Here is a 20,883-nt window from a genome sequence, read left to right as displayed (position 1 = left end):
TAAACAACAAACTTTATTTACCACGGTGTGGAAGAGTGACAGATCCTCTGTTTTAATAAAGAAGGAGTTTCTGAAACACGGAAGTCCGTCGTTTACTGATGATGAAAGAAGAAACGGGGATTTCCGTCTTTATTAGTAAAGAAATGTTTTTAACCAAGTTAATCTGATCATGTTGTGTGTGTGTCTGTGTAATTATTTGTGACATTGTGGTTACGATGAAGATTGTAAACTAAATAAATCAAATTCATAATTGAATAATCAGGTGCTGTGTTGCAAGCTTTTCAATTATTATCTTATTTATTTATCTTGTAAAAATTCATTTTATATTTTAAGACGATATAAAACATAAACCTACAAAACAACAACTACATCACCCCTACCCAGAACCCCCTGCTCCTACATCACCCCTACCCAGAACCCCCTGCTCCCATCTCCTACATCACCCCTACCCAGAACCACCTGCTCCCATCTCCTACATCACCCCTACCCAGAACCCCCTGCTCCCATCTCCTACATCACCCCTACCCAGAACCACCTGCTCCCATCTCCTACATCACCCCTACCCAGAACCCCCTGCTCCTACATCACCCCTACCCAGAACCCCCTGCTCCTCCATCACCCCTACCCAGAACCCCCTGCTCCCATCTCCTACATCACCCCTACCCAGAACCCCCTGCTCCCATCTCCTACATCACCCCTACCCAGAACCCCCTGCTCCCATCTCCTACATCACCCCTACCCAGAACCTCCTGCTCGCATCTCCTACATCACCCTTACCCAGAACCCCCTGCTCCCATCTCCTACATCACCCCTACCCAGAACCCCCTGCTCCCATCTCCTACATAAACCCCTACCCAGAACCACCTGCTCCCATCTCCTACATCACCCCTACCCAGAACCCCCTGCTCCTACATCACCCCTACCCAGAACCCCCTGCTCCCATCTCCTACATCACCCCTACCCAGAACCACCTGCTCCCATCTCCTACATCACCCCTACCCAGAACCCCCTGCTCCTACATCACCCCTACCCAGAACCCCCTGCTCCTCCATCACCCCTACCCAGAACCCCCTGCTCCCATCTCCTACATCACCCCTACCCAGAACCCCCTGCTCCCATCTCCTACATCACCCCAACCCAGAACCCCCTGCTCCCATCTCCTACATCACCCCTACCCAGAACCTCCTGCTCGCATCTCCTACATCACCCTTACCCAGAACCCCCTGCTCCCATCTCCTACATCACCCCTACCCAGAACCCCCTGCTCCCATCTCCTACATCACCCCTACCCAGAACCCCCTGCTCCCATCTCCTACATCACCCCTACCCAGAACCCCCTGCTCCCATCTCCTACATCACCCCTACCCAGAACCCCCTGCTCCTACATCACCCCTACCCAGAACCCCCTGCTCCCATCTCCTACATCACCCCTACCCAGAACCCCCTGCTCCCATCTCCTACATCACCCCTACCCAGAACCCCCTGCTCCTCCATCACCCCTACCCAGAACCCCCTGCTCCCATCTCCTACATCACCCCTACCCAGAATCCCCTGCTCCCATCTCCTACATCACCCCTACCCAGAAACCCCTGCTCCCATCTCCTACATCACCACTACCCAGAACCCCCTGCTCCCATCTCCTACATCACCACTACCCAGAACCCCCTGCTCCCATCTCCTACATCACCCCTACCCAGAACCCCCTGCTCCCATCTCCTACATCACCCCTACCCAGAACCCCCTGCTCCCATCTCCTACATCACCCCTACCCAGAACCCCCTGCTCCCATCTCCTACATCACCCCTACCCAGAACCCCCTGCTCCCATCTCCTACATCACCCCTACCCAGAACCCCCTGCTCCCATCTCCTACATCACCCCTACCCAGAACCCCCTGCTCCCATCTCCTACATCACCCCTACCCAGAACCACCTGCTCCTATATCACCCCTACCCAGAACCACCTGCTCCCATCTCCTACATCACCCCTACCCAGAACCACCTGCTCCTATATCACCCCTACCCAGAACCACCTGCTCCTACATCACCCCTACCCAGAACCACCTGCTCCTACATCACCCCTACCCAGAACCACCTGCTCCCATCTCCTACATCACCCCTACCCAGAACCACCTGCTCCCATCTCCTACATCACCCCTACCCAGAACCACCTGCTCCCATCTCCTACATCACCCCTACCCAGAACCACCTGCTCCCATCTCCTACATCACCCCTACCCAGAACCACCTGCTCACACCCCCATCTCCTACATCACCCCTACCCAGAACCACCTGCTCCCATCTCCTACATCACCCCTACCCAGAACCACCTGCTCACATCTCCTACATCACCCCTACCCAGAACCACCTGCTCACACCCCCATCTCCTACAACACCCCTACCCAGAACCACCTGCTCACACCCCCATCTCCTACATCACCCCTACCCAGAACCACCTGCTCACACCCCCCATCTCCTACATCACCCCTACCCAGAACCACCTGCTCCCATCTCCTACATCACCCCTACCCAGAACCACCTGCTCACACCCCCATCTCCTACATCACCCCTACCCAGAACCACCTGCCCCCATCTCCTACATCACCCCTACCCAGAACCACCTGCTCACACCCCCATCTCCTACATCACCCCTACCCAGAACCACCTGCTCACATCTCCTACATCACCCCTACCCAGAACCACCTGCTCTCACCCCCATCTCCTACATCTCCCCTACCCAGAACCACCTGCTCCCATCTCCTACATCACCCCTACCCAGAACCACCTGCTCCAATCTCCTACATCACCCCTACCCAGAACCACCTGCTCACACCCCCCATCTCCTACATCACCCCTACCCAGAACCACCTGCTCCCATCTCCTACATCACCCCTACCCAGAACCACCTGCTCACACCCCCCATCTCCTACATCACCCCTACCCAGAACCACCTGCTCACACCCCCATCTCCTACATCACCCCTACCCAGAACCACCTGCTCCCCCCATCTCCTACATCACCCCTACCCAGAACCACCTGCTCACACCCCCCATCTCCTACATCACCCAAACCCACAACCACCTGCTCCCATCTCCTACATCACCCCTACCCAGAACCACCTGCTCACACCCCCATCTCCTACATCACCCCTACCCAGAACCACCTGCTCACACCCCCCATCTCCTACATCACCCCTACCCAGAACCACCTGCTCCCATCTCCTACATCACCCCTACCCAGAACCACCTGCTCACACCCCCATCTCCTACATCACCCCTACCCAGAACCACCTGCTCACATCTCCTACATCACCCCTACCCAGAACCACCTGCTCTCACCCCCCATCTCCTACATCACCCCTACCCAGAACCACCTGCTCCCATCTCCTACATCACCCCTACCCAGAACCACCTGCTCCAATCTCCTACATCACCCCTACCCAGAACCACCTGCTCACACCCCCCATCTCCTACATCACCCCTACCCAGAACCACCTGCTCCCATCTCCTACATCACCCCTACCCAGAACCACCTGCTCACACCCCCCATCTCCTACATCACCCCTACCCAGAACCACCTGCTCACACCCCCCATCTCCTACATCACCCCTACCCAGAACCACCTGCTCACACCCCCCATCTCCTACATCACCCCTACCCAGAACCACCTGCTCCCATCTCCTACATCACCCCTACCCAGAACCACCTGCTCACACCCCCCATCTCCTACATCACCCAAACCCAGAACCACCTGCTCCCATCTCCTACATCACCCCTACCCAGAACCACCTGCTCACACCCCCATCTCCTACATCACCCCTACCCAGAACCACCTGCTCACATCCCCCATCTCCTACATCACCCCTACCCAGAACCACCAGCTCACACCCCCCATCTCCTACATCACCCCTACCCAGAACCACCTGCTCACACCCCCCATCTCCAGCGCCCGCGTCACTCTACCCCACATGGCCTCTGATTGGTTCGGATTTCTAAACTTTAAATATAGTTCATCATCAGTTATACTACGGACATGAGGAGAGCCATAGTCTGGTTTCTACACCAGAAGGTAATGGGTATCTGTAGGGGGAAGGTATATAGTGGAGGGTCTACACCAGAAGGTAATGGGTATCTGTAGGGGGAAGGTATATAGTGGAGGGTCTACACCAGAAGGTAATGGGTATCTGTAGGGGAAGGTATATAGTGGAGGGTCTACACCAGAAGGTAATGGGTATCTGTAGGGGGAAGGTATATAGTGGAGGGTCTACACCAGAAGGTAATGGGTATCTGTAGGAGGAAGGTATATAGTGGAGGGTCTACACCAGAAGGTAATGGGTGTCTGTAGGGGGAAGGTATATAGTGGAGGGTCTACACCAGAAGGTAATGGGTATAGGAGGAAGGTATATAGTGGAGGGTCTACACCAGAAGGTAATGGGTATCTGTAGGAGGAAGGTATATAGTGGAGGGTCTACACCAGAAGGTAATGGGTATCTGTAGGAGGAAGGTATATAGTGGAGGGTCTGGACCAGAAGGTAATGGGTATCTGTAGGGGGAAGGTATATAGTGGAGGGTCTACACCAGAAGGTAATGGGTATCTGTAGGGGGAAGGTATATAGTGGAGGGTCTAGACCAGAAGGTAATGGGTATCTGTAGGGGGAAGGTATATAGTGGAGGGTCTAGACCAGAAGGTAATGGGTATCTGTAGGGGGAAGGTATATAGTGGAGGGTCTACACCAGAAGGTAATGGGTATCTGTAGGGGGAAGGTATATAGTGGAGGGTCTACACCAGAAGGTAATGGGTATCTGTAGGGGGGAGGTATATAGTGGAGGGTCTACACCAGAAGGTAATGGGTATCTGTAGGGGGAAGGTATATAGTGGAGGGTCTACACCAGAAGGTAATGGGTATCTGTAGGGGGAAGGTATATAGTGGAGGGTCTACACCAGAAGGTAATGGGTATCTGTAGGGGGAAGGTATATAGTGGAGGGTCTAGACCAGAAGGTAATGGGTATAGGGGGAAGGTATATAGTGGAGGGTCTACACCAGAAGGTAATGGGTATCTGTAGGAGGTATATAGTGGAGGGTCAACACCAGAAGGTAATGGGTATCTGTAGGGGGAAGGTATATAGTGGAGGGTCTACACCAGAAGGTAATGGGTATCTGTAGGAGGAAGGTATATAGTGGAGGGTCTACACCAGAAGGTAATGGGTATCTGTAGGGGGAAGGTATATAGTGGAGGGTCTACACCAGAAGGTAATGGGTATCTGTAGGGGGAAGGTATATAGTGGAGGGTCTACACCAGAAGGTAATGGGTATCTGTAGGGGGAAGGTATATAGTGGAGGGTCTAGACCAGAAGGTAATGGGTATCTGTAGGGGGAAGGTATATAGTGGAGGGTCTACACCAGAAGGTAATGGGTATAGGAGGAAGGTATATAGTGGAGGGTCTACACCAGAAGGTAATGGGTATCTATAGGAGGAAGGTATATAGTGGAGGGTCTACACCAGAAGGTAATGGGTATCTGTAGGGGGAAGGTATATAGTGGAGGGTCTACACCAGAAGGTAATGGGTATCTGTAGGGGGAAGGTATATAGTGGAGGGTCTACACCAGAAGGTAATGGGTATCTGTAGGGGGAAGGTATATAGTGGAGGGTCTACACCAGAAGGTAATGGGTATCTGTAGGGGGAAGGTATATAGTGGAGGGTCTACACCAGAAGGTAATGGGTATCTGTAGGGGGAAGGTATATAGTGGAGGGTCTACACCAGAAGGTAATGGGTATCTGTAGGGGGAAGGTATATAGTGGAGGGTCTACACCAGAAGGTAATGGGTATCTGTAGGAGGAAGGTATATAGTGGAGGCTCTACACCAGAAGGTAATGGGTATCTGTAGGGGAAGGTATATAGTGGAGGGTCTACACCAGAAGGTAATGGGTATCTATAGGGGAAGGTATATAGTGGAGGGTCTAGACCAGAAGGTAATGGGTATCTGTAGGAGGAAGGTATATAGTGGAGGGTCTACACCAGAAGGTAATGGGTATCTGTAGGGGAAGGTATATAGTGGAGGGTCTACACCAGAAGGTAATGGGTATCTGTAGGGGGAAGGTATATAGTGGAGGGTCTAGACCAGAAGGTAATGGGTATCTGTAGGGGGAAGGTATATAGTGGAGGGTCTACACCAGAAGGTAATGGGTATCTGTAGGGGGAAGGTATATAGTGGAGGGTCTACACCAGAAGGTAATGGGTATCTGTAGGGGGAAGGTATATAGTGGAGGGTCTAGACCAGAAGGTAATGGGTATCTGTAGGAGGAAGGTATATAGTGGAGGGTCTACACCAGAAGGTAATGGGTATCTATAGGGGGAAGGTATATAGTGGAGGGTCTACACCAGAAGGTAATGGGTATAGGAGGAAGGTATATAGTGGAGGGTCTACACCAGAAGGTAATGGGTATCTGTAGGGGGAAGGTATATAGTGGAGGGTCTACACCAGAAGGTAATGGGTATCTGTAGGGGAAGGTATATAGTGGAGGGTCTACACCAGAAGGTAATGGGTATCTGTAGGAGGAAGGTATATAGTGGAGGGTCTACACCAGAAGGTAATGGGTATCTGTAGGGGGAAGGTATATAGTGGAGGGTCTACACCAGAAGGTAATGGGTATCTCTAGGGGGAAGGTATATAGTGGAGGGTCTACACCAGAAGGTAATGGGTATCTGTAGGGGGAAGGTATATAGTGGAGGGTCTAGACCAGAAGGTAATGGGTATCTGTAGGGGGAAGGTATATAGTGGAGGGTCTACACCAGAAGGTAATGGGTATCTGTAGGAGGAAGGTATATAGTGGAGGGTCTACACCAGAAGGAAATGGGTATAGGGGGAAGGTATATAGTGGAGGGTCTACACCAGAAGGTAATGGGTATCTGTAGGGGGAAGGTACATAGTGGAGGGTCTACACCAGAAGGTAATGGGTATAGGGGGAAGGTATATAGTGGAGGGTCTACACCAGAAGGTAATGGGTATGTAGGAGGAAGGTATATAGTGGAGGGTCTAGACCAGAAGGTAATGGGTATCTGTAGGGGGAAGGTATATAGTGGAGGGTCTACACCAGAAGGTAATGGGTATAGGAGGAAGGTATATAGTGGAGGGTCTACACCAGAAGGTAATGGGTATCTGTAGGAGGAAGGTATATAGTGGAGGGTCTACACCAGAAGGTAATGGGTATCTGTAGGGGGAAGGTATATAGTGGAGGGTCTACACCAGAAGGTAATGGGTATAGGAGGAAGGTATATAGTGGAGGGTCTACACCAGAAGGTAATGGGTATCTGTAGGGGGAAGGTATATAGTGGAGGGTCTACACCAGAAGGTAATGGGTATCTGTAGGGGGAAGGTATATAGTGGAGGGTCTACACCAGAAGGTAATGGTTATAGGAGGAAGGTATATAGTGGAGGGTCTACACCAGAAGGTAATGGGTATCTATAGGGGGAAGGTATATAGTGGAGGGTCTACACCAGAAGGTAATGGGTATAGGAGGAAGGTATATAGTGGAGGGTCTACACCAGAAGGTAATGGGTATCTGTAGGAGGTATATAGTGGAGGGTCTACACCAGAAGGTAATGGGTATCTGTAGGAGGAAGGTATATAGTGGAGGGTCTACACCAGAAGGTAATGGGTATCTGTAGGAGGAAGGTATATAGTGGAGGGTCTACACCAGAAGGTAATGGGTATCTGTAGGGGGAAGGTATATAGTGGAGGGTCTACACCAGAAGGTAATGGGTATCTGTAGGGGGAAGGTATATAGTGGAGGGTCTACACCAGAAGGTAATGGGTATCTGTAGGAGGAAGGTATATAGTGGAGGGTCTACACCAGAAGGTAATGGGTATCTATAGGGGAAGGTATATAGTGGAGGGTCTACACCAGAAGGTAATGGGTATCTGTAGGGGGAAGGTATATAGTGGAGGGTCTACACCAGAAGGTAATGGGTATAGGAGGAAGGTATATAGTGGAGGGTCTACACCAGAAGGTAATGGGTATCTGTAGGGGGAAGGTATATAGTGGAGGGTCTACACCAGAAGGTAATGGGTATCTGTAGGGGAAGGTATATAGTGGAGGGTCTACACCAGAAGGTAATGGGTATCTGTAGGGGGAAGGTATATAGTGGAGGGTCTAGACCAGAAGGTAATGGGTATCTGTAGGGGGAAGGTATATAGTGGAGGGTCTAGACCAGAAGGTAATGGGTATCTGTAGGGGGAAGGTATATAGTGGAGGGTCTAGACCAGAAGGTAATGGGTATCTGTAGGGGGAAGGTATATAGTGGAGGGTCTACACCAGAAGGTAATGGGTATAGGGGGAAGGTATATAGTGGAGGGTCTACACCAGAAGGTAATGGGTATCTGTAGGGGGAAGGTATATAGTGGAGGGTCTACACCAGAAGGTAATGGGTATCTGTAGGGGAAGGTATATAGTGGAGGGTCTACACCAGAAGGTAATGGGTATAGGGGGAAGTTATGTAGTGGAGGGTCTACACCAGAAGGTAATGGGTATCTGTAGGAGGAAGGTATATAGTGGAGGGTCTACACCAGAAGGTAATGGGTATCTGTAGGAGGAAGGTATATAGTGGAGGGTCTACACCAGAAAGTAATGGGTATCTGTAGGGGGAAGGTATATAGTGGAGGGTCTAGACCAGAAGGTAATGGGTATCTCTAGGGGGAAGGTATATAGTGGAGGGTCTACACCAGAAAGTAATGGGTATCTGTAGGGGGAAGGTATATAGTGGAGGGTCTACACCAGAAGGTAATGGGTATCTGTAGGAGGTATATAGTGGAGGGTCTACACCAGAAGGTAATGGGTATCTGTAGGGGGAAGGTATATAGTGGAGTGTCTACACCAGAAGGTAATGGGTATCTGTAGGAGGAAGGTATATAGTGGAGGGTCTACACCAGAAGGTAATGGGTATCTGTAGGGGGAAGGTATATAGTGGAGGGTCTACACCAGAAGGTAATGGGTATCTGTAGGAGGTATATAGTGGAGGGTCTACACCAGAAGGTAATGGGTATCTGTAGGGGGAAGGTATATAGTGGAGTGTCTACACCAGAAGGTAATGGGTATCTGTAGGAGGAAGGTATATAGTGGAGGGTCTACACCAGAAGGTAATGGGTATGAGGAGGAAGGTATATAGTGGAGGGTCTAGACCAGAAGGTAATGGGTATCTGTAGGAGGAAGGTATATAGTGGAGGGTCTAGACCAGAAGGTAATGGGTATCTGTAGGGGAAGGTATATAGTGGAGGGTCTACACCAGAAGGTAATGGGTATCTGTAGGGGAAGGTATATAGTGGAGGGTCTACACCAGAAGGTAATGGGTATCAGGAGGAAGGTATATAGTGGAGGGTCTACACCAGAAGGTAATGGGTATCTGTAGGAGGAAGGTATATAGTGGAGGGTCTACACCAGAAGGTAATGGGTATCTGTAGGAGGAAGGTATATAGTGGAGGGTCTACACCAGAAGGTAATGGGTATCTGTAGGAGGAAGGTATATAGTGGAGGGTCTACACCAGAAGGTAATGGGTATCTGTAGGGGGAAGGTATATAGTGGAGGGTCTACACCAGAAGGTAATGGGTATCTGTAGGAGGAAGGTATATAGTGGAGGGTCTACACCAGAAGGTAATGGGTATCTGTAGGAGGAAGGTATATAGTGGAGGGTCTACACCAGAAGGTAATGGGTATCTGTAGGAGGAAGGTATATAGTGGAGGGTCTACACCAGAAGGTAATGGGTATCTGTAGGGGGAAGGTATATAGTGGAGGGTCTACACCAGAAGGTAATGGGTATAGGGGGAAGGTATATAGTGGAGGGTCTACACCAGAAGGTAATGGGTATCTGTAGGAGGAAGGTATATAGTGGAGGGTCTACACCAGAAGGTAATGGGTATCTGTAGGGGGAAGGTATATAGTGGAGGGTCTACACCAGAAGGTAATGGGTATCTGTAGAGGGAAGGTATATAGTGGAGGGTCTACACCAGAAGGTAATGGGTATCTGTAGGAGGAAGGTATATAGTGGAGGGTCTACACCAGAAGGTAATGGGTATAGGAGGAAGTTATATAGTGGAGGGTCTACACCAGAAGGTAATGGGTATAGGGGGAAGGTATATAGTGGAGGGTCTACACCAGAAGGTAATGGGTATCTGTAGGAGGAAGGTATATAGTGGAGGGTCTACACCAGAAGGTAATGGGTATCTGTAGGAGGTATATAGTGGAGGGTCTACACCAGAAGGTAATGGGTATAGGAGGAAGGTATATAGTGGAGGGTCTACACCAGAAGGTAATGGGTATCTGTAGGAGGAAGGTATATAGTGGAGGGTCTACACCAGAAGGTAATGGGTATCTGTAGGGGGAAGGTATATAGTGGAGGGTCTACACCAGAAGGTAATGGGTATCTGTAGGGGAAGGTATATAGTGGAGGGTCTACACCAGAAGGTAATGGGTATCTAGGGGAAGGTATATAGTGGAGGGTCTAGACCAGAAGGTAATGGGTATCTGAGGGGAAGGTATATAGTGGAGGGTCTACACCAGAAGGTAATGGGTATCTGTAGGGGGAAGGTATATAGTGGAGGGTCTACACCAGAAGGTAATGGGTATCTGTAGGGGGAAGGTATATAGTGGAGGGTCTACACCAGAAGGTAATGGGTATAGGAGGAAGGTATATAGTGGAGGGTCTACACCAGAAGGTAATGGGTATCTGTAGGGGAAGGTATATAGTGGAGGGTCTACACCAGAAGGTAATGGGTATCTCTAGGGGAAGGTATATAGTGGAGGGTCTACACCAGAAGGTAATGGGTATCTGTAGGAGGAAGGTATATAGTGGAGGGTCTACACCAGAAGGTAATGGGTATCTGTAGGGGGAAGGTATATAGTGGAGGGTCTACACCAGAAGGTAATGGGTATCTGTAGGAGGAAGGTATATAGTGGAGGGTCTACACCAGAAGGTAATGGGTATCTGTAGGGGGAAGGTATATAGTGGAGGGTCTACACCAGAAGGTAATGGGTATAGGAGGAAGGTATATAGTGGAGGGTCTAGACCAGAAGGTAATGGGTATCTGTAGGGGGAAGGTATATAGTGGAGGGTCTACACCAGAAGGTAATGGGTATAGGAGGAAGGTATATAGTGGAGGGTCTACACCAGAAGGTAATGGGTATCTGTAGGGGGAAGGTATATAGTGGAGGGTCTACACCAGAAGGTAATGGGTATCTGTAGGGGAAGGTATATAGTGGAGGGTCTACACCAGAAGGTAATGGGTATCTGTAGGAGGAAGGTATATAGTGGAGGGTCTACACCAGAAGGTAATGGGTATCTGTAGGGGAAGGTATATAGTGGAGGGTCTACACCAGAAGGTAATGGGTATCTGTAGGAGGAAGGTATATAGTGGAGGGTCTACACCAGAAGGTAATGGGTATCTGTAGGGGGAAGGTATATAGTGGAGGGTCTACACCAGAAGGTAATGGGTATCTGTAGGAGGAAGGTATATAGTGGAGGGTCTACACCAGAAGGTAATGGGTATCTGTAGGGGGAAGGTATATAGTGGAGGGTCTACACCAGAAGGTAATGGGTATGAGGAGGAAGGTATATAGTGGAGGGTCTAGACCAGAAGGTAATGGGTATCTGTAGGGGGAAGGTATATAGTGGAGGGTCTACACCAGAAGGTAATGGGTATAGGAGGAAGGTATATAGTGGAGGGTCTACACCAGAAGGTAATGGGTATCTGTAGGGGGAAGGTATATAGTGGAGGGTCTACACCAGAAGGTAATGGGTATCTGTAGGGGAAGGTATATAGTGGAGGGTCTACACCAGAAGGTAATGGGTATCTGTAGGAGGAAGGTATATAGTGGAGGGTCTACACCAGAAGGTAATGGGTATCTCTAGGGGAAGGTATGTAGTGGAGGGTCTACACCAGAAGGTAATGGGTATCTGTAGGAGGAAGGTATATAGTGGAGGGTCTACACCAGAAGGTAATGGGTATCTGTGGGGGAAGGTATATAGTGGAGGGTCTACACCAGAAGGTAATGGGTATCTGTAGGAGGAAGGTATATAGTGGAGGGTCTACACCAGAAGGTAATGGGTATCTGTAGGAGGAAGGTATATAGTGGAGGGTCTACACCAGAAGGTAATGGGTATCTGTAGGGGGAAGGTATATAGTGGAGGGTCTACACCAGAAGGTAATGGGTATCTGTAGGAGGAAGGTATATAGTGGAGGGTCTACACCAGAAGGTAATGGGTATCAGGAGGAAGGTATATAGTGGAGGGTCTACACCAGAAGGTAATGGGTATCTGTAGGAGGAAGGTATATAGTGGAGGGTCTACACCAGAAGGTAATGGGTATCTGTAGGAGGAAGGTATATAGTGGAGGGTCTACACCAGAAGGTAATGGGTATCTGTAGGGGGAAGGTATATAGTGGAGGGTCTACACCAGAAGGTAATGGGTATCTGTGGGGGAAGGTATATAGTGGAGGGTCTACACCAGAAGGTAATGGGTATCAAGGGGAAGGTATATAGTGGAGGGTCTACACCAGAAGGTAATGGGTATCTGTAGGGGGAAGGTATATAGTGGAGGGTCTACACCAGAAGGTAATGGGTATTAGGAGGAAGGTATATAGTGGAGGGTCTACACCAGAAGGTAATGGGTATCTGTAGGGGAAGGTATATAGTGGAGGGTCTACACCAGAAGGTAATGGGTATCTGTAGGGGAAGGTATATAGTGGAGGGTCTACACCAGAAGGTAATGGGTATCTGTAGGGGAAGGTATATAGTGGAGGGTCTACACCAGAAGGTAATGGGTATCTGTAGGGGAAGGTATATAGTGGAGGGTCTACACCAGAAGGTAATGGGTATCTAGGAGGAAGGTATATAGTGGAGGGTCTAGACCAGAAGGTAATGGGTATCTGTAGGGGGAAGGTATATAGTGGAGGGTCTACACCAGAAGGTAATGGGTATCTGTAGGGGAAGGTATATAGTGGAGGGTCTACACCAGAAGGTAATGGGTATCTGTAGGGGGAAGGTATATAGTGGAGGGTCTACACCAGAAGGTAATGGGTATCTGTAGGAGGAAGGTATATAGTGGAGGGTCTACACCAGAAGGTAATGGGTATCTGTAGGAGGAAGGTATATAGTGGAGGGTCTACACCAGAAGGTAATGGGTATCTGTAGGAGGAAGGTATATAGTGGAGGGTCTACACCAGAAGGTAATGGGTATCTGTAGGAGGAAGGTATATAGTGGAGGGTCTACACCAGAAGGTAATGGGTATCTGTAGGGGGAAGGTATATAGTGGAGGGTCTACACCAGAAGGTAATGGGTATCTGTAGGGGAAGGTATATAGTGGAGGGTCTACACCAGAAGGTAATGGGTATCTGTAGGGGAAGGTATATAGTGGAGGGTCTACACCAGAAGGTAATGGGTATCTGTAGGAGGAAGGTATATAGTGGAGGGTCTACACCAGAAGGTAATGGGTATCTGTAGGGGGAAGGTATATAGTGGAGGGTCTACACCAGAAGGTAATGGGTATCTGTAGGAGGAAGGTATATAGTGGAGGGTCTACACCAGAAGGTAATGGGTATCTGTAGGGGAAGGTATATAGTGGAGGGTCTACACCAGAAGGTAATGGGTATCTGTAGGAGGAAGGTATATAGTGGAGGGTCTACACCAGAAGGTAATGGGTATCTGTAGGGGGGAAGGTATATAGTGGAGGGTCTACACCAGAAGGTAATGGGTATCTGTAGGAGGAAGGTATATAGTGGAGGGTCTACACCAGAAGGTAATGGGTATTTAGGAGGAAGGTATATAGTGGAGGGTCTACACCAGAAGGTAATGGGTATCTGTAGGAGGAAGGTATATAGTGGAGGGTCTACACCAGAAGGTAATGGGTATTTAGGAGGAAGGTATATAGTGGAGGGTCTACACCAGAAGGTAATGGGTATCTGTAGGGGGAAGGTATATAGTGGAGGGTCTACACCAGAAGGTAATGGGTATTGTAGGGGAAGGTATATAGTGGAGGGTCTACACCAGAAGGTAATGGGTATCTTAGGGGAAGGTATATAGTGGAGGGTCTACACCAGAAGGTAATGGGTATCTGTAGGGGAAGGTATATAGTGGAGGGTCTACACCAGAAGGTAATGGGTATCTAGGAGGAAGGTATATAGTGGAGGGTCTACACCAGAAGGTAATGGGTATCTATAGGGGGAAGGTATATAGTGGAGGGTCTACACCAGAAGGTAATGGGTATCTGTAGGGGAAGGTATATAGTGGAGGGTCTAGACCAGAAGGTAATGGGTATTTAGGAGGAAGGTATATAGTGGAGGGTCTACACCAGAAGGTAATGGGTATCAGGGGAAGGTATATAGTGGAGGGTCTAGACCAGAAGGTAATGGGTATGAGGAGGAAGGTATATAGTGGAGGGTCTACACCAGAAGGTAATGGGTATCTGTAGGGGGAAGGTATATAGTGGAGGGTCTACACCAGAAGGTAATGGGTATAGGGGAAGGTATATAGTGGAGGGTCTACACCAGAAGGTAATGGGTATCTGTAGGAGGAAGGTATATAGTGGAGGGTCTACACCAGAAGGTAATGGGTATTAGGAGGAAGGTATATAGTGGAGGGTCTACACCAGAAGGTAATGGGTATAGGGGAAGGTATATAGTGGAGGGTCTACACCAGAAGGTAATGGGTATCTAGGAGGAAGGTATATAGTGGAGGGTCTACACCAGAAGGTAATGGGTATCTGTAGGGGGAAGGTATATAGTGGAGGGTCTACACCAGAAGGTAATGGGCATCTGTAGGAGGAAGGTATATAGTGGAGGGTCTACACCAGAAGGTAATGGGTATCTGTATGAAGGTATATAGTGGAGGGTCTAGACCAGAAGGTAATGGGTATCTGTAGGAGGAAGGTATATAGTGGAGGGTCTAGACCAGAAGGTAATGGGTATAGGAGGAAGGTATATAGTGGAGGGTCTACACCAGAAGGTAATGGGTATCTGTAGGAGGAAGGTATATAGTGGAGTGTCTACACCAGAAGGTAATGGGTATCTGTAGGGGGAAGGTATATAGTGGAGGGTCTACACCAGAAGGTAATGGGTATCTGTAGGAGGAAGGTATATAGTGGAGGGTCTACAACAGAAGGTAATGGCTATAGGAGGAAGGTATATAGTGGAGTGTCTACACCAGAAGGTAATGGGTATCTGTAGAAGGTATATAGTGGAAGGTCTAGACCAGAAGGTAATGGGTATCTAGGAGGAAGGTATATAGTGGAGGGTCTACACCAGAAGGTAATGGGTATCTGTAGGGGAAAGGTATATAGTGGAGGGTCTAGACCAGAAGGTAATGGGTATCTGTAGGGGGAAGGTATATAGTGGAGGGTCTACACCAGAAGGTAATGGGTATCTGTAGGGGGAAGGTATATAGTGGAGGGTCTACACTAGAAGGTAATGGGTATCTGTAGGGGGAAGGTATATAGTGGAGGGTCTACAACAGAAGGTAATGGCTATAGGAGGAAGGTGTATAGTGGAGGGTCTACACCAGAAGGTAATGGGTATCTGTAGGAGGAAGGTATATAGTGGAGGGTCTACACCAGAAGGTAATGGGTATCTGTAGGGGGAAGGTATATAGTGGAGGGTCTACACCAGAAGGTAATGGGTATCTGTAGGGGGAAGGTATATAGTGGAGGGTCTACACCAGAAGGTAATGGGTATCTCTAGGGGGAAGTTATGTAGTGGAGGGTCTACACCAGAAGGTAATTGGTATCTGTAGGAGGAAGGTTTATAGTGGAGGGTCTACACCAGAAGGTAATGGGTATCTGTAGGGGGAAGGTATATAGTGGAGGGTCTACACCAGAAGGTAATGGGTATAGGAGGAAGGTATATAGTGGAGGGTCTAGACCAGAAGGTAATGGGTATCTGTAGGGGGAAGGTATATAGTGGAGGGTCTACACCAGAAGGTAATGGGTATAGGAGGAAGGTATATAGTGGAGGGTCTACACCAGAAGGTAATGGGTATCTGTAGGGGGAAGGTATATAGTGGAGGGTCTACACCAGAAGGTAATGGGTATCTGTAGGGGGAAGGTATATAGTGGAGGGTCTACACCAGAAGGAAATGGGTATCTGTAGGAGGAAGGTATATAGTGGAGGGTCTACACCAGAAGGTAATGGGTATCTCTAGGGGGAAGGTATATAGTGGAGGGTCTACACCAGAAGGTAATGGGTATCTGTAGGAGGAAGGTATATAGTGGAGGGTCTACACCAGAAGGTAATGGGTATCTGTAGGGGGAAGGTATATAGTGGAGGGTCTACACCAGAAGGTAATGGGTATCTGTAGGAGGAAGGTTTATAGTGGAGGGTCTACACCAGAAGGTAATGGGTATCTGTAGGGGGAAGGTATATAGTGGAGGGTCTACACCAGAAGGTAATGGGTATAGGAGGAAGGTATATAGTGGAGGGTCTAGACCAGAAGGTAATGGGTATCTGTAGGGGGAAGGTATATAGTGGAGGGTCTACACCAGAAGGTAATGGGTATAGGAGGAAGGTATATAGTGGAGGGTCTACACCAGAAGGTAATGGGTATCTGTAGGGGGAAGGTATATAGTGGAGGGTCTACACCAGAAGGTAATGGGTATCTGTAGGGGGAAGGTATATAGTGGAGGGTCTACACCAGAAGGAAATGGGTATCTGTAGGAGGAAGGTATATAGTGGAGGGTCTACACCAGAAGGTAATGGGTATCTCTAGGGGGAAGGTATGTAGTGGAGGGTCTACACCAGAAGGTAATGGGTATCTGTAGGAGGAAGGTATATAGTGGAGGGTCTACACCAGAAGGTAATGGGTATCTGTAGGGGGAAGGTATATAGTGGAGGGTCTACACCAGAAGGTAATGGGTATAGGAGGAAGGTATATAGTGGAGGGTCTACACCAGAAGGTAATGGGTATCTGTAGGAGGAAGGTATATAGTGGAGGGTCTACACCAGAAGGTAATGGGTATCTGTAGGGGGAAGGTATATAGTGGAGGGTCTACACCAGAAGGTAATGGGTATCTGTAGGAGGAAGGTATATAGTGGAGGGTCTACACCAGAAGGTAATGGGTATAGGAGGAAGGTATATAGTGGAGGGTCTACACCAGAAGGTAATGGGTATCTGTAGGAGGAAGGTATATAGTGGAGGGTCTACACCAGAAGGTAATGGGTATAGGAGGAAGGTATATAGTGGAGGGTCTACACCAGAAGGTAATGGGTATCTGTAGGGGGAAGGTATATAGTGGAGGGTCTAGACCAGAAGGTAATGGGTATAGGGGGAAGGTATATAGTGGAGGGTCTACACCAGAAGGTAATGGGTATAGGGGGAAGGTATATAGTGGAGGGTCTACACCAGAAGGTAATGGGTATCTGTAGGGGGAAGGTATATAGTGGAGGGTCTAGACCAGAAGGTAATGGGTATAGGAGGAAGGTATATAGTGGAGGGTCTACACCAGAAGGTAATGGGTATCTATAGGGGGAAGGTGTATAGTGGAGGGTCTACACCAGAAGGTAATGGGTATCTGTAGGGGGAAGGTATATAGTGGAGGGTCTAGATCAGAAGGTAATGGGTATAGGGGAAGGTATATAGTGGAGGGTCTAGACCAGAAGGTAATGGGTATAGGGGAAGGTATATAGTGGAGGGTCTAGACCAGAAGGTAATGGGTATAGGAGGAAGGTATATAGTGGAGGGTCTAGACCAGAAGGTAATGGGTATCTGTAGGAGGAAGGTATATAGTGGAGGGTCTACACCAGAAGGTAATGGGTATAGGGGAAGGTATATAGTGGAGGGTCTAGACCAGAAGGTAATGGGTATAGGAGGAAGGTATATAGTGGAGGGTCTACACCAGAAGGTAATGGGTATCTGTAGGGGGAAGGTATATAGTGGAGGGTCTACACCAGAAGGTAATGGGTATAGGGGGAAGGTATATAGTGGAGGGTCTACACCAGAAGGTAATGGGTATCTGTAGGAGGAAGGTATATAGTGGAGGGTCTACACCAGAAGGTAATGGGTATAGGAGGAAGGTATATAGTGGAGGGTCTACACCAGAAGGTAATGGGTATAGGGGAAGGTATATAGTGGAGGGTCTAGACCAGAAGGTAATGGGTATAGGAGGAAGGTATATAGTGGAGGGTCTACACCAGAAGGTAATGGGTATCTGTAGGGGGAAGGTATATAGTGGAGGGTCTACACCAGAAGGTAATGGGCATCTGTAGGAGGAAGGTATATAGTGGAGGGTCTACGCCAGAAGGTAATGGGTATCTGTATAAGGTATATAGTGGAGGGTCTAGACCAGAAGGTAATGGGTATCTGTAGGAGGAAGGTATATAGTGGAGGGTCTAGACCAGAAGGTAATGGGTATAGGAGGAAGGTATATAGTGGAGGGTCTACACCAGAAGGTAATGGGTATCTGTAGGAGGAAGGTATATAGTGGAGTGTCTACACCAGAAGGTAATGGGTATCTGTAGGGGGAAGGTATATAGTGGAGGGTCTACACTAGAAGGTAATGGGTATCTGTAGGGGGAAGGTATATAGTGGAGGGTCTACAACAGAAGGTAATGGCTATAGGAGGAAGGTGTATAGTGGAGTGTCTAGACCAGAAGGTAATGGGTATCTGTAGAAGGTATATAGTGGAAGGTCTAGACCAGAAGGTAATGGGTATAGGAGGAAGGTATATAGTGGAGGGTCTACACCAGAAGGTAATGGGTATCTGTAGGGGAAAGGTATATAGTGGAGGGTCTGGACCAGAAGGTAATGGGTATCTGTAGGGGGAAGGTATATAGTGGAGGGTCTACACCAGAAGGTAATGGGTATCTGTAGGGGGAAGGTATATAGTGGAGGGTCTACACTAGAAGGTAATGGGTATCTGTAGGGGGAAGGTATATAGTGGAGGGTCTACAACAGAAGGTAATGGCTATAGGAGGAAGGTGTATAGTGGAGGGTCTACACCAGAAGGTAATGGGTATCTGTAGGAGGAAGGTATATAGTGGAGGGTCTACACCAGAAGGTAATGGGTATCTGTAGGGGGAAGGTATATAGTGGAGGGTCTACACCAGAAGGTAATGGGTATCTGTAGGGGGAAGGTATATAGTGGAGGGTCTACACCAGAAGGTAATGGGTATCTCTAGGGGGAAGTTATGTAGTGGAGGGTCTACACCAGAAGGTAATTGGTATCTGTAGGAGGAAGGTTTATAGTGGAGGGTCTACACCAGAAGGTAATGGGTATCTGTAGGAGGCAGGTATATAGTGGAGGGTCTACACCAGAAGGTAATGGGTATCTGTAGGGGGAAGGTATATAGTAGAGGGTCTACACCAGAAGGTAATGGGTATTAGGGGGAAGGTATATAGTGGAGGGTCTACACCAGAAGGTAATGGGTATCTGTAGGAGGAAGGTATATAGTGGAGGGTCTACACCAGAAGGTAATGGGTATCTGTAGGAAGAAGCTATATAGTGGAGGGTCTACACCAGAAGGTAATGGGTATAGGAGGAAGGTATATAGTGGAGGGTCTACACCAGAAGGTAATGGTTATCTGGTGGAGGAAGGTATATAGTGGAGGGTCTACACCAGAAGGTAATGGGTATCTGTAGGAGGAAGGTATATAGTGGAGGGTCTATGCCAGAAGGTAATGGGTATCTGTATAAGGTATATAGTGGAGGGTCTAGACCAGAAGGTAATGGGTATCTGTAGGAGGAAGGTATATAGTGGAGGGTCTACACCAGAAGGTAATGGCTATCTGTAGGAGGAAGGTATATAGTGGAGGGTCTACACCAGAAGGTAATGGGTATCTGTAGGGGGAAGGTATATAGTGGAGGGTCTACACCAGAAGGTAATGGGTATCTGTAGGAGGAAGGTATATAGTGGAGGGTCTACACCAGAAGGTAATGGGTATCTGTAGGAGGAAGGTATATAGTGGAGGGTCTACACCAGAAGGTAATGGGTATAGGGGGAAGGTATATAGTGGAGGGTCTAGACCAGAAGGTAATGGGTATCTGTAGGAGGAAGGTATACAGTGGAGGGTCTAGACCAGAAGGTAATGGGTATAGGAGGAAGGTATATAGTGGAGGGTCTACACCAGAAGGTAATGGGTATCTGTAGGGGGAAGGTATATAGTGGAGGGTCTACACCAGAAGGTAATGGGTATCTGTAGGAGGTATATAGTGGAAGGTCTAGACCAGAAGGTAATGGGTATAGGAGGAAGGTATATAGTGGAGGGTCTACACCTGAAGGTAATGGGTATCTGTAGGGGGAAGGTATATAGTGGAGGGTATACAACAGAAGGTAATGGCTATAGGAGGAAGGTGTATAGTGGAGGGTCTACACCAGAAGGTAATGGGTATCTGTAGGAGGAAGGTATATAGTGGAGGGTCTGGACCAGAAGGTAATGGGTATCTGTAGGGGGAAGGTATATAGTGGAGGGTCTACACCAGAAGGTAATGAGTATCTGTTGGGGGAAGGTATATAGTGGAGGGTCTACACGAGAAGGTAATGGGTATCTTTAGGGGGAAGGTATATAGTGGAGGGTCTACAACAGAAGGTAATGGCTATAGGAGGAAGGTGTATAGTGGAGGGTCTACACCAGAAGGTAATGGGTATCTGTAGGGGGAAGGTATATAGTGGAGGGTCTACACCAGAAAGTAATGGGTATCTGTAGGGGGAAGGTATATAGTGGAGGGTCTACACCAGAAGGTAATGGGTATAGGGGGAAGGTATATAGTGGAGGGTCTACACCAGAAGGTAATGGTTATCTGGTGGAGGAAGGTATATAGTGGAGGGTCTACATCAGAAGGTAATGGGTATCTGTAGGGGGAAGGTATATAGTGGAGGGTCTACACCAGAAGGTAATGGGTATAGGA

General features: G+C 48.6%; 1 protein-coding gene across 1 annotated transcript in view; it reads left to right on the top strand.

The window, feature by feature from the left end:
• The window catches only part of LOC106595859 (unconventional myosin-XV), a gene marked incomplete at its 5' end in the record, with an annotated part of 220,734 nt that extends 220,473 nt beyond the window's left edge, over window positions 1-261 (top strand). The window contains one exon of the mRNA XM_045712658.1: window positions 1-261. This exon is cut by the window's left edge and continues 789 nt beyond it.
• Between the last annotated feature and the right edge of the window lie 20,622 nt (window positions 262-20,883).

This window comes from Salmo salar, unplaced genomic scaffold, assembly GCF_905237065.1.
Source record: "Salmo salar unplaced genomic scaffold, Ssal_v3.1, whole genome shotgun sequence".
Lineage (NCBI taxonomy): Eukaryota > Metazoa > Chordata > Actinopteri > Salmoniformes > Salmonidae > Salmo > Salmo salar.
Note: the sequence above shows the minus strand (reverse complement) of the source record. Positions and strands in the feature narration are given on the sequence as shown.